This window comes from Ambystoma mexicanum, chromosome 5p (genome assembly GCF_040938575.1).
Source record: "Ambystoma mexicanum isolate Mex_15411 chromosome 5p, UKY_AmexF1_1, whole genome shotgun sequence".
Taxonomy (NCBI): Eukaryota; Metazoa; Chordata; class Amphibia; order Caudata; family Ambystomatidae; genus Ambystoma; species Ambystoma mexicanum.
The window spans coordinates 742,777,559-742,791,348 of record NC_090930.1 but is presented as its reverse complement, the minus strand read 5'-3'; the positions used below and the strand labels follow the sequence as shown (position 1 = coordinate 742,791,348).

Genomic DNA, 13,790 nt, shown 5'->3' with positions numbered 1-13,790 from the left:
AAAGTAAGTACATTTAAACAAGGGCACTTGATCAGTAAATGCACTACTTTCTAGAACTCATAACTCTTGTAAGTTATAAAAAGTTTGCTCTCCATACAGTTTGTCAACTCAAAGAATTACATTTTTTACACATTTAATAAGACCATCAAATTGCTTGAAACATAGGAATGATTGTGAAAGTGAATATGATTCACCAAAATAATTGTATAACATTTTTTAATGTTAATAAAATAGGGCTTTTTCCAATCTTTTCACATCAATGTTGTTTCTGCATGTTCCAGTGAGCAGAGAATCTACTGCACATAGTGTGTACATTTTTCTTTTCATAGAGTTAAGGTTGGACATTATTCATCTGTGGAAAATGTTTCTGAGAGATATCTGGGTGCCCACTCTGATTGACCTTAGGGATTGTACATTAACGATATGTAGTTGCATCACTGTATTGGTATCAGGCACCAAAGTGCATTTAAATGTAATGTCGTGCAGAGAGAGAGAGAGTGTGAAAACGGCTACCTGAGTCGACTGAACTTCTGAATATTAACTCTGTTGAATTGTAATTTGAGAAATTAGAAAATGGAGTGTAAGAGCAAGATAACGGTTCCACCGAGACTTGAACTCGGATCGTTGGATTCAAAGTCCAAAGTGCTAACCATTACACCATGGAACCCTTGCAAGATGCACCTGAGAGCGTTGAATCAGAAATGGCAATATAGAGCACATTTACAATTTTTACAGATTCATAGTCCCAATTGACTGATATCATACAAACACAGCGATGTTGTCGATTGACGTTGTGCTATAGCAATCTCTGTGCTTTATAGAGCATGTATATCAAATTCTTCCTCTTGAGGCATATGATTAAGCAATATTAAATATTGTTTCTGACTGCCTCTGTTTTGGCATAATGAAGTTCAGCATTTGCGGAAGTATTTAGGTTCCATGGTCTAATGGTTAGTAGGCTGGACTCTGAATTTAGTAATCTGACATGTTATAGCTATATTTTGTTTTCCTTTGGGTGTATTGTCATTTTATGCACATAGATTTCCTAGCAGTGGCTGTGATGAATAGTTCAATTTGATAGCAGCTTCCTTTTGAGAATTTGAAAAAAAAAGAATTAAATAGTCTCTCTGGATGACTCTGCTTTGATTTCTATGTGCACATCCCTTTTGCGTTTCAGAGGGATTGACCAACATACACAACAGTGCTTGGAAGACCTCTTCCTCCCTCATGGCATGTAAAGCTAACCTCTCTCCTACCTTGTGTTTTTTTACTTTTTTACTTCCCCTTCCGAGTCATGATCATGTAACTGAATTTACATTTTTAGATTTTAACTGCAGTAGTTGCTTGTTTTTCATTTTTATTTTTTGTGTACGCATACATCCCTTTTTGTGGGGAGGGGGGAGTGATGTCTGTTTACTTATATTAGCTAATATAGGTCATTTTATGTCCGCTTACAATATGTGTCAGGATTTTTTATGTCGTTTCCAATCAATGTCTAATATCAAGTGGTTTGCAGCAGTCATACAAAGGCACGTAACACCCCCAAAACACCTACATAAGTTAGAAATACTCCGGAAGAGTACTCAGTTTATGAAAAGGCGGTGAATCCCAAATAGAACTGTAAATGTAAGCTAGCAAGCAGACCGTGCACCCCTGTTTGGAACTATGACCTGTGTGTTGCCCTCTATTAACAGAACAATGTAACTGCAGCCCATGTCACATAAAATAGAAAGTAGAAATTATGCAAATTAACTCCCAGAAGAGCCTGGTGTCACCCCAAAAGGTGTCATGCTTTTCACACCAAGAAACATCCACACATAGATCCCTGCGAACCTCAAAAACGTACAGGAAACCCTGTCCAGCGCTTTGCTCCCAGAGGAGATAAGGTTGAAAAACCACCCTATGTTAAAAGTGTCCATAATCCATGCCAGCTGCCCTGTCTATAGATCCTGGCCGTTCGTGGCCCTTCGGGGCATAGGGGCATGAGTGGAAGGGTTTAACCTGCCTGGGTTCTTGGGCATGGTTTCATCATGCCTCAGTTTACAGTGGCACTCTGCCACTTTGTCAGGCTTTAAAGAAGCCTGACTCCTGCAGAGCAAAAGATCTGATTATTTCCTTACATGTTTTGTACGTAAGAATGCGGATGGTGCTCTGAGCCTCCTATGGTGGTTATTAAGCATGGTATACATACCATAGCATGTAACTGTGCCTACAAATGGAACATTTTGTTCATTTATTAGGGAGTTGTGAAAATGACAAAATCAAATTGCCATTACTGACACAGACCAGCTGCCGCTGTCCGGACATTTCGTCGAAAGACATTTCGTCGAAAGACATTTCGTCGAAAGACATTTGGTCGACGTAATTTGGTCGAAAGCCAAATGGTCGATTTTTTAATTTATTTATATATATATTTTTTAGGTTGTAGTTTAGGGAAAAAAAGGGGTTTTTAGAAAAAAGGGGGTTGGGGGGACCCCCCCAAACCCCCTGCCCAAAAAAAAATGTGAAAATAAAAAACAAAAGCAATTCGACCATTTGGTTTTCGACCAAATGGTTTCGACCAATTGTCCTGTCGACAAATTTCTTTCGACAAAATGTCTGGCAACCCAGCTGCCGACTGTTGCTATTGACAGGAGTTCCAGGTGTATAAACTGAGGAGATCACCAGTTCAATTACCTGTGAACGCATTTTGAAGCTCATTCACAACCAGTTCATGCCCGTTCTCTCCATTTTGGCTTTCTGGCTGGCCGAGGGGCCTTTCAGTAATGTTCTTTGCTAACCATTACACCATGGGCCCCTTGCTGGTGCAACCTGACAGAGTTGTAACAGAAATGAGAATCGAGATCTCATGCATCATTTTAACAAACTCATATTCCTAGCCCACGGATATTATGCAAATGTGGAACTGTTTAGTTGGTTGTTGCGCAATAGCAAACTCTTTGCTTTACAGCTCATTTGGATAGGATTCTTCCTCTGGAGGCATAAGATAAAAGAATATTGCATACATTCTCTAAAAGGCGCTTTTTTTGCTGCAATGACGTTCATCATGTCACTAAGTATGTAGGTTCCATGGTGTAATGGTTAGCACTCTGGACTCTGAATCCAGCGATCCGAGTTCAAATCTCGGTGGGACCTTGGGAATTACTGTGTTTGTTTTCCTCTCAGTGTCTTGTTTTAATAGCAATGACGCTGCTGTGTCGCCCACTTTCATAGCATTATTCCCTGGGTGCATTTGAAAAAAGAAAGATTTTCCATGGATGACGCTCTTTAGCCACAATGAAACCCACCACTTTCTGTGGTGTGAAAGACCCATGGTGTAATGGTAGCACCCTGGAGGTTGAATCCAATAATTTGGATTCAAATCTCTGTAAGAGTTTACCATCAGTCGAACCTTTCCCTTATCGTTTATTGTGGATGTCTTCTTTGAAGAAAGGTATGATCCAACTAAAGTAAGTACATTCACGAATGGGCCCTTGGTCGGTACAAACAGTATTTATACACCTCAGGCCTTTTGTGAATTAAGAAAAGTGTGTTCTTCGTTCTATTTTTCATCTCAAACTGATACCTTCATTTTACAAACATGTAAAGACTGTTAAGACGCTTGATTAATATCATTGATTCTGAATGTGGTCGCTTTTCATAGGATTAACCCTTTAACAATTTTGAAAGAGAATGGCGATACAATAGAGCTGCTTTTCCCAAAATGGTATTATTAATGTTGTTGCTGCATCTTCAAGTAAAAAGAGAATCCATTGGGTCACAGATTGAGCATGTTTCTTAACATTGAGTTAAGTTTGAAAATTTCAAATCTTTTATGTATGTTTCCGATGCAGATCTGCCCATCGACTCAGAATGACCTCACTGTTCATACATTTAAAAAAAATGCATAAAGGTTAAGGTGCTAGGCACAAAAGTGGATTTTTATGAAAAGTTATGCCAGAGAGTGAGAGCGAAAATGAATACCCTACACCACTAACCTTATGAATATTACTATCTTTGGCCTATAATTTAAGACAACAAGGAGACAAAGTGTGTTAGAGCAAGAAAGAGGTTCCACCGAGACTTGAACTCGGATCGCTGGATTCAAAGTCCAAAGTGCTAACCATTACACCATGGAACCCTTGTTGAGCAGAGCTTCATAAGGGCAATGAGAATATAGGGCACAGTCAAGATTTTTACTGACCTATAGTAACCGTTTACTGACATTATATCGAAGCAGCACTGTTGCTGTTGGATGCTGTGCAATCGCAAAGTATTGGCTTCATGTCTCATTTGGATCAAATTCTTCCTCTGGAGTCTAATGATATAGGAATATTACATATTTTCTCTGATGTGCTCTGTTTTTCCAGAATTAAGTGCATCATGCTACTGAATATGTGGGTTCCATGGTGTAATGGTTAGCACTCTGGACTCTGAATCCAGCGATCCGAGTTCAAGTCTCGGCGGGACCTTGGGGCTGCTTCTCTTTTAGAGTTGCCTTTCATTTGCAGATAGATATAACAGCAATAGCTTTGCTTTACAGCCCACTTTGATGGCAGTCTTCTTTGACCAAAGAATATTAATAGTTTCTGGGGATGACTCTCTTTTGCCACAAAGAAACTGCCCACTCTCATATCTCCAAAGCTCCAAGGTATAATGGCTATTAAACTGGCTTTTGATCTCAGCGATTTGCATTGAAAGCCCAGGAGGCCCCTAAAATCAGTTGAATTGTTTCCTGATAATTTAGAGTTTATTTCTTCTTTCGAGAAAGGTGTGATCCAAATAAAGTAAGTACATTTAAACAAGGGCACTTGATCAGTAAATGCACTACTTTCTAGAACTCATAACTCTTGTAAGTTATAAAAAGTTTGCTCTCCATACAGTTTGTCAACTCAAAGAATTACATTTTTTACACATTTAATAAGACCATCAAATTGCTTGAAACATAGGAATGATTGTGAAAGTGAATATGATTCACCAAAATAATTGTATAACATTTTTTAATGTTAATAAAATAGGGCTTTTTCCAATCTTTTCACATCAATGTTGTTTCTGCATGTTCCAGTGAGCAGAGAATCTACTGCACATAGTGTGTACATTTTTCTTTTCATAGAGTTAAGGTTGGACATTATTCATCTGTGGAAAATGTTTCTGAGAGATATCTGGGTGCCCACTCTGATTGACCTTAGGGATTGTACATTAACGATATGTAGTTGCATCACTGTATTGGTATCAGGCACCAAAGTACATTTAAATGGAATGTCGTGCAGAGAGAGTCGACTGACCTTCTGAATATTAACTCTGTTGAATTGTAATTTGAGAAATTAGAAAATGGAGTGTAAGAGCAAGATAACGGTCCCACCGAGACTTGAACTCGGATCGTTGGATTCAAAGTCCAAAGTGCTAACCATTACACCATGGAACCCTTGCAAGATGCACCTGAGAGCGTTGAATCAGAAATGGCAATATAGAGCACATTTACAATTTTTACAGATTCATAGTCCCAATTGACTGATATCATACAAACACAGCGATGTTGTCGATTGACGTTGTGCTATAGCAATCTCTGTGCTTTATAGAGCATGTAGATCAAATTCTTCCTCTTGAGGCATATGATTAAGCAATATTAAATATTGTTTCTGACTGCCTCTGTTTTGGCATAATGAAGTTCAGCATTTGCGGAAGTATTTAGGTTCCATGGTCTAATTGTTAGTAGGCTGGACTCTGAATTTAGTAATCTGACATGTTATAGCTATATTTTGTTTTCCTTTGGGTGTATTGTCATTTTATGCACATAGATTTCCTAGCAGTGGCTGTGATGAATAGTTCAATTTGATAGCAGCTTCCTTTTGAGAATTTGAAAAAAAAAGAATTAAATAGTCTCTCTGGATGACTCTGCTTTGATTTCTATGTGCACATCCCTTTTGCGTTTCAGAGGGATTGACCAACATACACAACAGTGCTTGGAAGACCTCTTCCTCCCTCATGGCATGTAAAGCTAACCTCTCTCCTACCGTGTGTTTTTTTACTTTTTAACTTCCCCTTCCGAGTCATGATCATGTAACTGAATTTACATTTTTAGATTTTAACTGCAGTAGTTGCTTGTTTTTCATTTTTATTTTTTGTGTACGCATACATCCCTTTTTGTGGGGAGGGGGGAGTGATGTCTGTTTACTTATATTAGCTAATATAGGTCATTTTATGTCCGCTTACAATATGTGTCAGGATTTTTTATGTCGTTTCCAATCAATGTCTAATATCAAGTGGTTTGCAGCAGTCATACAAAGGCACGTAACACCCCCAAAACACCTACATAAGTTAGAAATACTCCGGAAGAGTACTCAGTTTATGAAAAGGCGGTGAATCCCAAATAGAACTGTAAATGTAAGCTAGCAAGCAGACCGTGCACCCCTGTTTGGAACTATGACCTGTGTGTTGCCCTCTATTAACAGAACAATGTAACTGCAGCCCATGTCACATAAAATAGAAAGTAGAGATTATGCAAATTAACTCCCAGAAGAGCCTGGTGTCACCCCAAAAGGTGTCATGCTTTTCACACCAAGAAACATCCACACATAGATCCCTGCGAACCTCAAAAACGTACAGGAAACCCTGTCCAGCGCTTTGCTCCCAGAGGAGATAAGGTTGAAAAACCACCCTATGTTAAAAGTGTCCATAATCCATGCCAGCTGCCCTGTCTATAGAACCTGGCCGTTCGTGGACGTTCGGGGCCTAGGGGCATGAGTGGAAGGGTTTAACCTGCCTGGGTTCTTGGGCATGGTTTCATCATGCCCCAGTTTACAATGGCACTCTGCCACTTTGTCAGGCTTTAAAGAAGCCTGACTCCTGCAGAGCAAAAGATCTGATTATTTCCTTACATGTTTTGTACGTAAGAATGCGGATGGTGCTCTGAGCCTCCTATGGTGGTTATTAAGCATGGTATACATACCATAGCATGTAACTGTGCCTACAAATGGAACATTTTGTTCATTTATTAGGGAGTTGTGAAAATGGCAAAATCAAATTGCCATTATTGACACAGACCAGCTGCCGCTGTCCGGACATTTCGTCGAAAGACATTTCGTCGAAAGACATTTGGTCGACGTAATTTGGTCGAAAGCCAAATGGTCGATTTTTTTATTTATTTATATATATATTTTTTAGGTTGTAGTTTAGGGAAAAAAAGGGGTTTTTAGAAAAAAAGGGGGTTGGCGGGGACCCCCCCAACCCCCACCCCCCAAAAAAAAAATGTGAAAATAAAAAACAAAAGCAATTCGACCATTTGGTTTTCGACCAAATGGTTTCGACCAATTGTCCTGTCGACAAATTTTTTTCGACGAAATGTCTGGCAACCCAGCTGCCGACTGTTGCTATTGACAGGAGTTCCAGGTGTATAAACTGAGTAGATCACCAGTTCAATTACCTGTGAACGCATTTTGAAGCTCATTCACAACCAGTTCATGCCCGTTCTCTCCATTTTGGCTTTCTGGCTGGCCGAGGGGCCCTTCAGTAATGTTCTTTGCTATCCATTACACCATGGGCCCCTTGCTGGTGCAACCTGACAGAGTTGTAACAGAAATGAGAATCGAGATCTCATGCATCATTTTAACAAACTCATATTCCTAGCCCACGGATATTATGCAAATGTGGAACTGTTTAGTTGGTTGTTGCGCAATAGCAAACTCTTTGCTTTACAGCTCATTTGGATAGGATTCTTCCTCTGGAGGCATAAGATAAAAGAATATTGCATACATTCTCTAAAAGGCGCTTTTTTTGCTGCAATGACGTTCATCATGTCACTAAGTATGTAGGTTCCATGGTGTAATGGTTAGCACTCTGGACTCTGAATCCAGCGATCCGAGTTCAAATCTCGGTGGGACCTTGGGAATTACTGTGTTTGTTTTCCTCTCAGTGTCTTGTTTTAATAGCAATGACGCTGCTGTGTCGCCCACTTTCATAGCATTATTCCCTGGGTGCATTTGAAAAAAGAAAGATTTTCCATGGATGACGCTCTTTAGCCACAATGAAACCCACCACTTTCTGTGGTGTGAAAGACCCATGGTGTAATGGTAGCACCCTGGAGGTTGAATCCAATAATTTGCATTCAAATCTCTGTAAGAGTTTACCATCAGTCGAACCTTTCCCTTATCGTTTATTGTGGATGTCTTCTTTGAAGAAAGGTATGATCCAACTAAAGTAAGTACATTCACGAATGGGCCCTTGGTCGGTACAAACAGTATTTATAAACCTCAGGCCTTTTGTGAATTAAGAAAAAGTGTGTTCTTCGTTCTATTTTTCATCTCAAACTGATACCTTCATTTTACAAACATGTAAAGACTGTTAAGACGCTTGATTAATATCATTGATTCTGAATGTGGTCGCTTTTCATAGGATTAAACCTTTAACAATTTTGAAAGAGAATGGCGATACAATAGAGCTGCTTTTCCCAAAATGGTATTATTAATGTTGTTGCTGCATCTTCAAGTAAAAAGAGAATCCATTGGGTCACAGATTGAGCATGTTTCTTAACATTGAGTTAAGTTTGAAAATTTCAAATCTTTTATGTATGTTTCCGATGCAGATCTGCCCATCGACTCAGAATGACCTCACTGTTCATACATTTAAAAAAAATGCATAAAGGTTAAGGTGCTAGGCACAAAAGTGGATTTTTATGAAAAGTTATGCCAGAGAGTGAGAGCGAAAATGAATACCCTACACCACTAACCTTATGAATATTACTATCTTTGGCCTATAATTTAAGACAACAAGGAGACAAAGTGTGTTAGAGCAAGAGAGAGGTTCCACCGAGACTTGAACTCGGATCGCTGGATTCAAAGTCCAAAGTGCTAACCATTACACCATGGAACCCTTGTTGAGCAGAGCTTCATAAGGGCAATGAGAATATAGGGCACAGTCAAGATTTTTACTGACCTATAGTAACCGTTTACTGATATTATATCGAAGCAGCACTGTTGCTGTTGGATGCTGTGCAATCGCAAAGTATTGGCTTCATGTCTCATTTGGATTAAATTCTTCCTCTGGAGTCTAATGATATAGGAATATTACATATTTTCTCTGATGTGCTCTGTTTTTCCAGAATGAAGTGCATCATGCTACTGAATATGTGGGTTCCATGGAATAATGGTTAGCACTCTGGACTCTGAATCCAGCGATCCGAGTTCAAGTCTCGGTGGGACCTTGGGGCTGCTTCTCTTTTAGAGTTGCCTTTCATTTGCAGATAGATATAACAGCAATAGCTTTGCTTTACAGCCCACTTTGATGGCAGTCTTCTTTGACCAAAGAATATTAATAGTTTCTGGGTCTGGGGATGACTCTCTTTTGCCACAAAGAAACTGCCCACTCTCATATCTCCAAAGCTCCAAGGTATAATGGCTATTAAACTGGCTTTTGATCTCAGCGATTTGCATTGAAAGCCCAGGAGGCCTCTAAAATCAGTTGAATTGTTTCCTGATAATTTAGAGTTTATTTCTTCTTTCGAGAAAGGTGTGATCCAAATAAAGTAAGTACATTTAAACAAGGGCACTTGATCAGTAAATGCACTACTTTCTAGAACTCATAACTCTTGTAAGTTATAAAAAGTTTGCTCTCCATACAGTTTGTCAACTCAAAGAATTACATTTTTTACACATTTAATAAGACCATCAAATTGCTTGAAACATAGGAATTATTGTGAAAGTGAATATGATTCACCAAAATAATTGTATAACATTTTTTAATGTTAATAAAATAGGGCTTTTTCCAATCTTTTCACATCAATGTTGTTTCTGCATGTTCCAGTGAGCAGAGAATCTACTGCACATAGTGTGTACATTTTTCTTTTCATAGAGTTAAGGTTGGACATTATTCATCTGTGGAAAATGTTTCTGAGAGATATCTGGGTGCCCACTCTGATTGACCTTAGGGATTGTACATTAACGATATGTAGTTGCATCACTGTATTGGTATCAGGCACCAAAGTGCATTTAAATGTAATGTCGTGCAGAGAGAGAGAGAGTGTGAAAACGGCTACCTGAGTCGACTGAACTTCTGAATATTAACTCTGTTGAATTGTAATTTGAGAAATTAGAAAATGGAGTGTAAGAGCAAGATAACGGTTCCACCGAGACTTGAACTCGGATCGTTGGATTCAAAGTCCAAAGTGCTAACCATTACACCATGGAACCCCTGCAAGATGCACCTGAGAGCGTTGAATCAGAAATGGCAATATAGAGCACATTTACAATTTGTACAGATTCATAGTCCCAATTGACTGATATCATACAAACACAGCGATGTTGTCGATTGACGTTGTGCTATAGCAATCTCTGTGCTTTATAGAGCATGTAGATCAAATTCTTCCTCTTGAGGCATATGATTAAGCAATATTAAATATTGTTTCTGACTGCCTCTGTTTTGGCATAATGAAGTTCAGCATTTGCGGAAGTATTTAGGTTCCATGGTCTAATGGTTAGTAGGCTGGACTCTGAATTTAGTAATCTGACATGTTATAGCTATATTTTGTTTTCCTTTGGGTGTATTGTCATTTTATGCACATAGATTTCCTAGCAGTGGCTGTGATGAATAGTTCAATTTGATAGCAGCTTCCTTTTGAGAATTTGAAAAAAAAAGAATTAAATAGTCTCTCTGGATGACTCTGCTTTGATTTCTATGTGCACATCCCTTTTGCGTTTCAGAGGGATTGACCAACATACACAACAGTGCTTGGAAGACCTCTTCCTCCCTCATGGCATGTAAAGCTAACCTCTCTCCTACCTTGTGTTTTTTTACTTTTTAACTTCCCCTTCCGAGTCATGATCATGTAACTGAATTTACATTTTTAGATTTTAACTGCAGTAGTTGCTTGTTTTTCATTTTTATTTTTTGTGTACGCATACATCCCTTTTTGTGGGGAGGGGGGAGTGATGTCTGTTTACTTATATTAGCTAATATAGGTCATTTTATGTCCGCTTACAATATGTGTCAGGATTTTTTATGTCGTTTCCAATCAATGTCTAATATCAAGTGGTTTGCAGCAGTCATACAAAGGCACGTAACACCCCCAAAACACCTACATAAGTTAGAAATACTCCGGAAGAGTACTCAGTTTATGAAAAGGCGGTGAATCCCAAATAGAACTGTAAATGTAAGCTAGCAAGCAGACCGTGCACCCCTGTTTGGAACTATGACCTGTGTGTTGCCCTCTATTAACAGAACAATGTAACTGCAGCCCATGTCACATAAAATAGAAAGTAGAGATTATGCAAATTAACTCCCAGAAGAGCCTGGTGTCACCCCAAAAGGTGTCATGCTTTTCACACCAAGAAACATCCACACATAGATCCCTGCGAACCTCAAAAACGTACAGGAAACCCTGTCCAGCGCTTTGCTCCCAGAGGAGATAAGGTTGAAAAACCACCCTATGTTAAAAGTGTCCATAATCCATGCCAGCTGCCCTGTCTATAGAACCTGGCCGTTCGTGGCCCTTCGGGGCATAGGGGCATGAGTGGAAGGGTTTAACCTGCCTGGGTTCTTGGGCATAGTTTCATCATGCCTCAGTTTACAGTGGCACTCTGCCACTTTGTCAGGCTTTAAAGAAGCCTGACTCCTGCAGAGCAAAATATCTGATTATTTCCTTACATGTTTTGTACGTAAGAATGCGGATGGTGCTCTGAGCCTCCTATGGTGGTTATTAAGCATGGTATACATACCATAGCATGTAACTGTGCCTACAAATGGAACATTTTGTTCATTTATTAGGGAGTTGTGAAAATGACAAAATCAAATTGCCATTACTGACACAGACCAGCTGCCGCTGTCCGGACATTTCGTCGAAAGACATTTCGTCGAAAGACATTTGGTCGACGTAATTTGGTCGAAAGCCAAATGGTCGATTTTTTTATTTATTTATATATATATTTTTTAGGTTGTAGTTTAGGGAAAAAAAGGGTTTTTTTTAGAAAAAAAGGGGGTTGGGGGGACCCCCCCAAACCCCCCGCCCCCCAAAAAAAAAATGTGAAAATAAAAAACAAAAGCAATTCGACCATTTGGTTTTCGACCAAATGGTTTCGACCATTTGTCCTGTCGACAAATTTTTTTCGACGAAATGTCTTGCAACCCAGCTGCCGACTGTTGCTATTGACAGGAGTTCCAGGTGTATAAACTGAGGAGATCACCAGTTCAATTACCTGTGAACGCATTTTGAAGCTCATTCACAACCAGTTCATGCCCGTTCTCTCCATTTTGGCTTTCTGGCTGGCCGAGGGGCCCTTCAGTAATGTTCTTTGCTAACCATTACACCATGGGCCCCTTGCTGGTGCAACCTGACAGAGTTGTAACAGAAATGAGAATCGAGATCTCATGCATCATTTTAACAAACTCATATTCCTAGCCCACGGATATTATGCAAATGTGGAACTGTTTAGTTGGTTGTTGCGCAATAGCAAACTCTTTGCTTTACAGCTCATTTGGATAGGATTCTTCCTCTGGAGGCATAAGATAAAAGAATATTGCATACATTCTCTAAAAGGCGCTTTTTTTGCTGCAATGACGTTCATCATGTCACTAAGTATGTAGGTTCCATGGTGTAATGGTTAGCACTCTGGACTCTGAATCCAGCGATCCGAGTTCAAATCTCGGTGGGACCTTGGGAATTACTGTGTTTGTTTTCCTCTCAGTGTCTTGTTTTAATAGCAATGACGCTGCTGTGTCGCCCACTTTCATAGCATTATTCCCTGGGTGCATTTGAAAAAAGAAAGATTTTCCATGGATGACGCTCTTTAGCCACAATGAAACCCACCACTTTCTGTGGTGTGAAAGACCCATGGTGTAATGGTAGCACCCTGGAGGTTGAATCCAATAATTTGGATTCAAATCTCTGTAAGAGTTTACCATCAGTCGAACCTTTCCCTTATCGTTTATTGTGGATGTCTTCTTTGAAGAAAGGTATGATCCAACTAAAGTAAGTACATTCACGAATGGGCCCTTGGTCGGTACAAACAGTATTTATACACCTCAGGCCTTTTGTGAATTAAGAAAAGTGTGTTCTTCGTTCTATTTTTCATCTCAAACTGATACCTTCATTTTACAAACATGTAAAGACTGTTAAGACGCTTGATTAATATCATTGATTCTGAATGTGGTCGCTTTTCATAGGATTAACCCTTTAACAATTTTGAAAGAGAATGGCGATACAATAGAGCTGCTTTTCCCAAAATGGTATTATTAATGTTGTTGCTGCATCTTCAAGTAAAAAGAGAATCCATTGGGTCACAGATTGAGCATGTTTCTTAACATTGAGTTAAGTTTGAAAATTTCAAATCTTTTATGTATGTTTCCGATGCAGATCTGCCCATCGACTCAGAATGACCTCACTGTTCATACATTTAAAAAAAAATGCATAAAGGTTAAGGTGCTAGGCACAAAAGTGGATTTTTATGAAAAGTTATGCCAGAGAGTGAGAGCGAAAATGAATACCCTACACCACTAACCTTATGAATATTACTATCTTTGGCCTATAATTTAAGACAACAAGGAGACAAAGTGTGTTAGAGCAAGAAAGAGGTTCCACCGAGACTTGAACTCGGATCGCTGGATTCAAAGTCCAAAGTGCTAACCATTACACCATGGAACCCTTGTTGAGCAGAGCTTCATAAGGGCAATGAGAATATAGGGCACAGTCAAGATTTTTACTGACCTATAGTAACCGTTTACTGACATTATATCGAAGCAGCACTGTTGCTGTTGGATGCTGTGCAATCGCAAAGTATTGGCTTCATGTCTCATTTGGATCAAATTCTTCCTCTGGAGTCTAA

General features: G+C 39.3%; 11 non-coding genes across 11 annotated transcripts; 5 read left to right on the top strand and 6 right to left on the bottom strand.

Annotated features, from left to right (window-relative positions):
- Positions 1–595: 595 nt before the first annotated feature.
- Positions 596–667, bottom strand: TRNAQ-UUG (transfer RNA glutamine (anticodon UUG)). The gene has a single exon. It is a non-coding gene; the product is annotated as a tRNA-Gln (tRNA).
- A 2,396-nt stretch (positions 668–3,063) lies between these two features.
- On the top strand, positions 3,064–3,135 carry TRNAQ-CUG (transfer RNA glutamine (anticodon CUG)). The gene has a single exon. It is a non-coding gene; the product is annotated as a tRNA-Gln (tRNA).
- Positions 3,136–4,048: 913 nt separating this feature from the next.
- On the bottom strand, positions 4,049–4,120 carry TRNAQ-UUG (transfer RNA glutamine (anticodon UUG)). The gene has a single exon. It is a non-coding gene; the product is annotated as a tRNA-Gln (tRNA).
- Positions 4,121–4,379: 259 nt separating this feature from the next.
- TRNAQ-CUG (transfer RNA glutamine (anticodon CUG)) lies at positions 4,380–4,451 on the top strand. The gene has a single exon. It is a non-coding gene; the product is annotated as a tRNA-Gln (tRNA).
- Positions 4,452–5,332: 881 nt separating this feature from the next.
- Positions 5,333–5,404, bottom strand: TRNAQ-UUG (transfer RNA glutamine (anticodon UUG)). Its single transcript has one exon. It is a non-coding gene; the product is annotated as a tRNA-Gln (tRNA).
- A 2,385-nt stretch (positions 5,405–7,789) lies between these two features.
- On the top strand, positions 7,790–7,861 carry TRNAQ-CUG (transfer RNA glutamine (anticodon CUG)). Its single transcript has one exon. It is a non-coding gene; the product is annotated as a tRNA-Gln (tRNA).
- Positions 7,862–8,775: 914 nt separating this feature from the next.
- TRNAQ-UUG (transfer RNA glutamine (anticodon UUG)) lies at positions 8,776–8,847 on the bottom strand. Its single transcript has one exon. It is a non-coding gene; the product is annotated as a tRNA-Gln (tRNA).
- A 259-nt stretch (positions 8,848–9,106) lies between these two features.
- On the top strand, positions 9,107–9,178 carry TRNAQ-CUG (transfer RNA glutamine (anticodon CUG)). Its single transcript has one exon. It is a non-coding gene; the product is annotated as a tRNA-Gln (tRNA).
- A 913-nt stretch (positions 9,179–10,091) lies between these two features.
- TRNAQ-UUG (transfer RNA glutamine (anticodon UUG)) lies at positions 10,092–10,163 on the bottom strand. The gene has a single exon. It is a non-coding gene; the product is annotated as a tRNA-Gln (tRNA).
- Positions 10,164–12,551: 2,388 nt separating this feature from the next.
- Positions 12,552–12,623, top strand: TRNAQ-CUG (transfer RNA glutamine (anticodon CUG)). Its single transcript has one exon. It is a non-coding gene; the product is annotated as a tRNA-Gln (tRNA).
- A 914-nt stretch (positions 12,624–13,537) lies between these two features.
- On the bottom strand, positions 13,538–13,609 carry TRNAQ-UUG (transfer RNA glutamine (anticodon UUG)). Its single transcript has one exon. It is a non-coding gene; the product is annotated as a tRNA-Gln (tRNA).
- Positions 13,610–13,790: the final 181 nt, after the last annotated feature.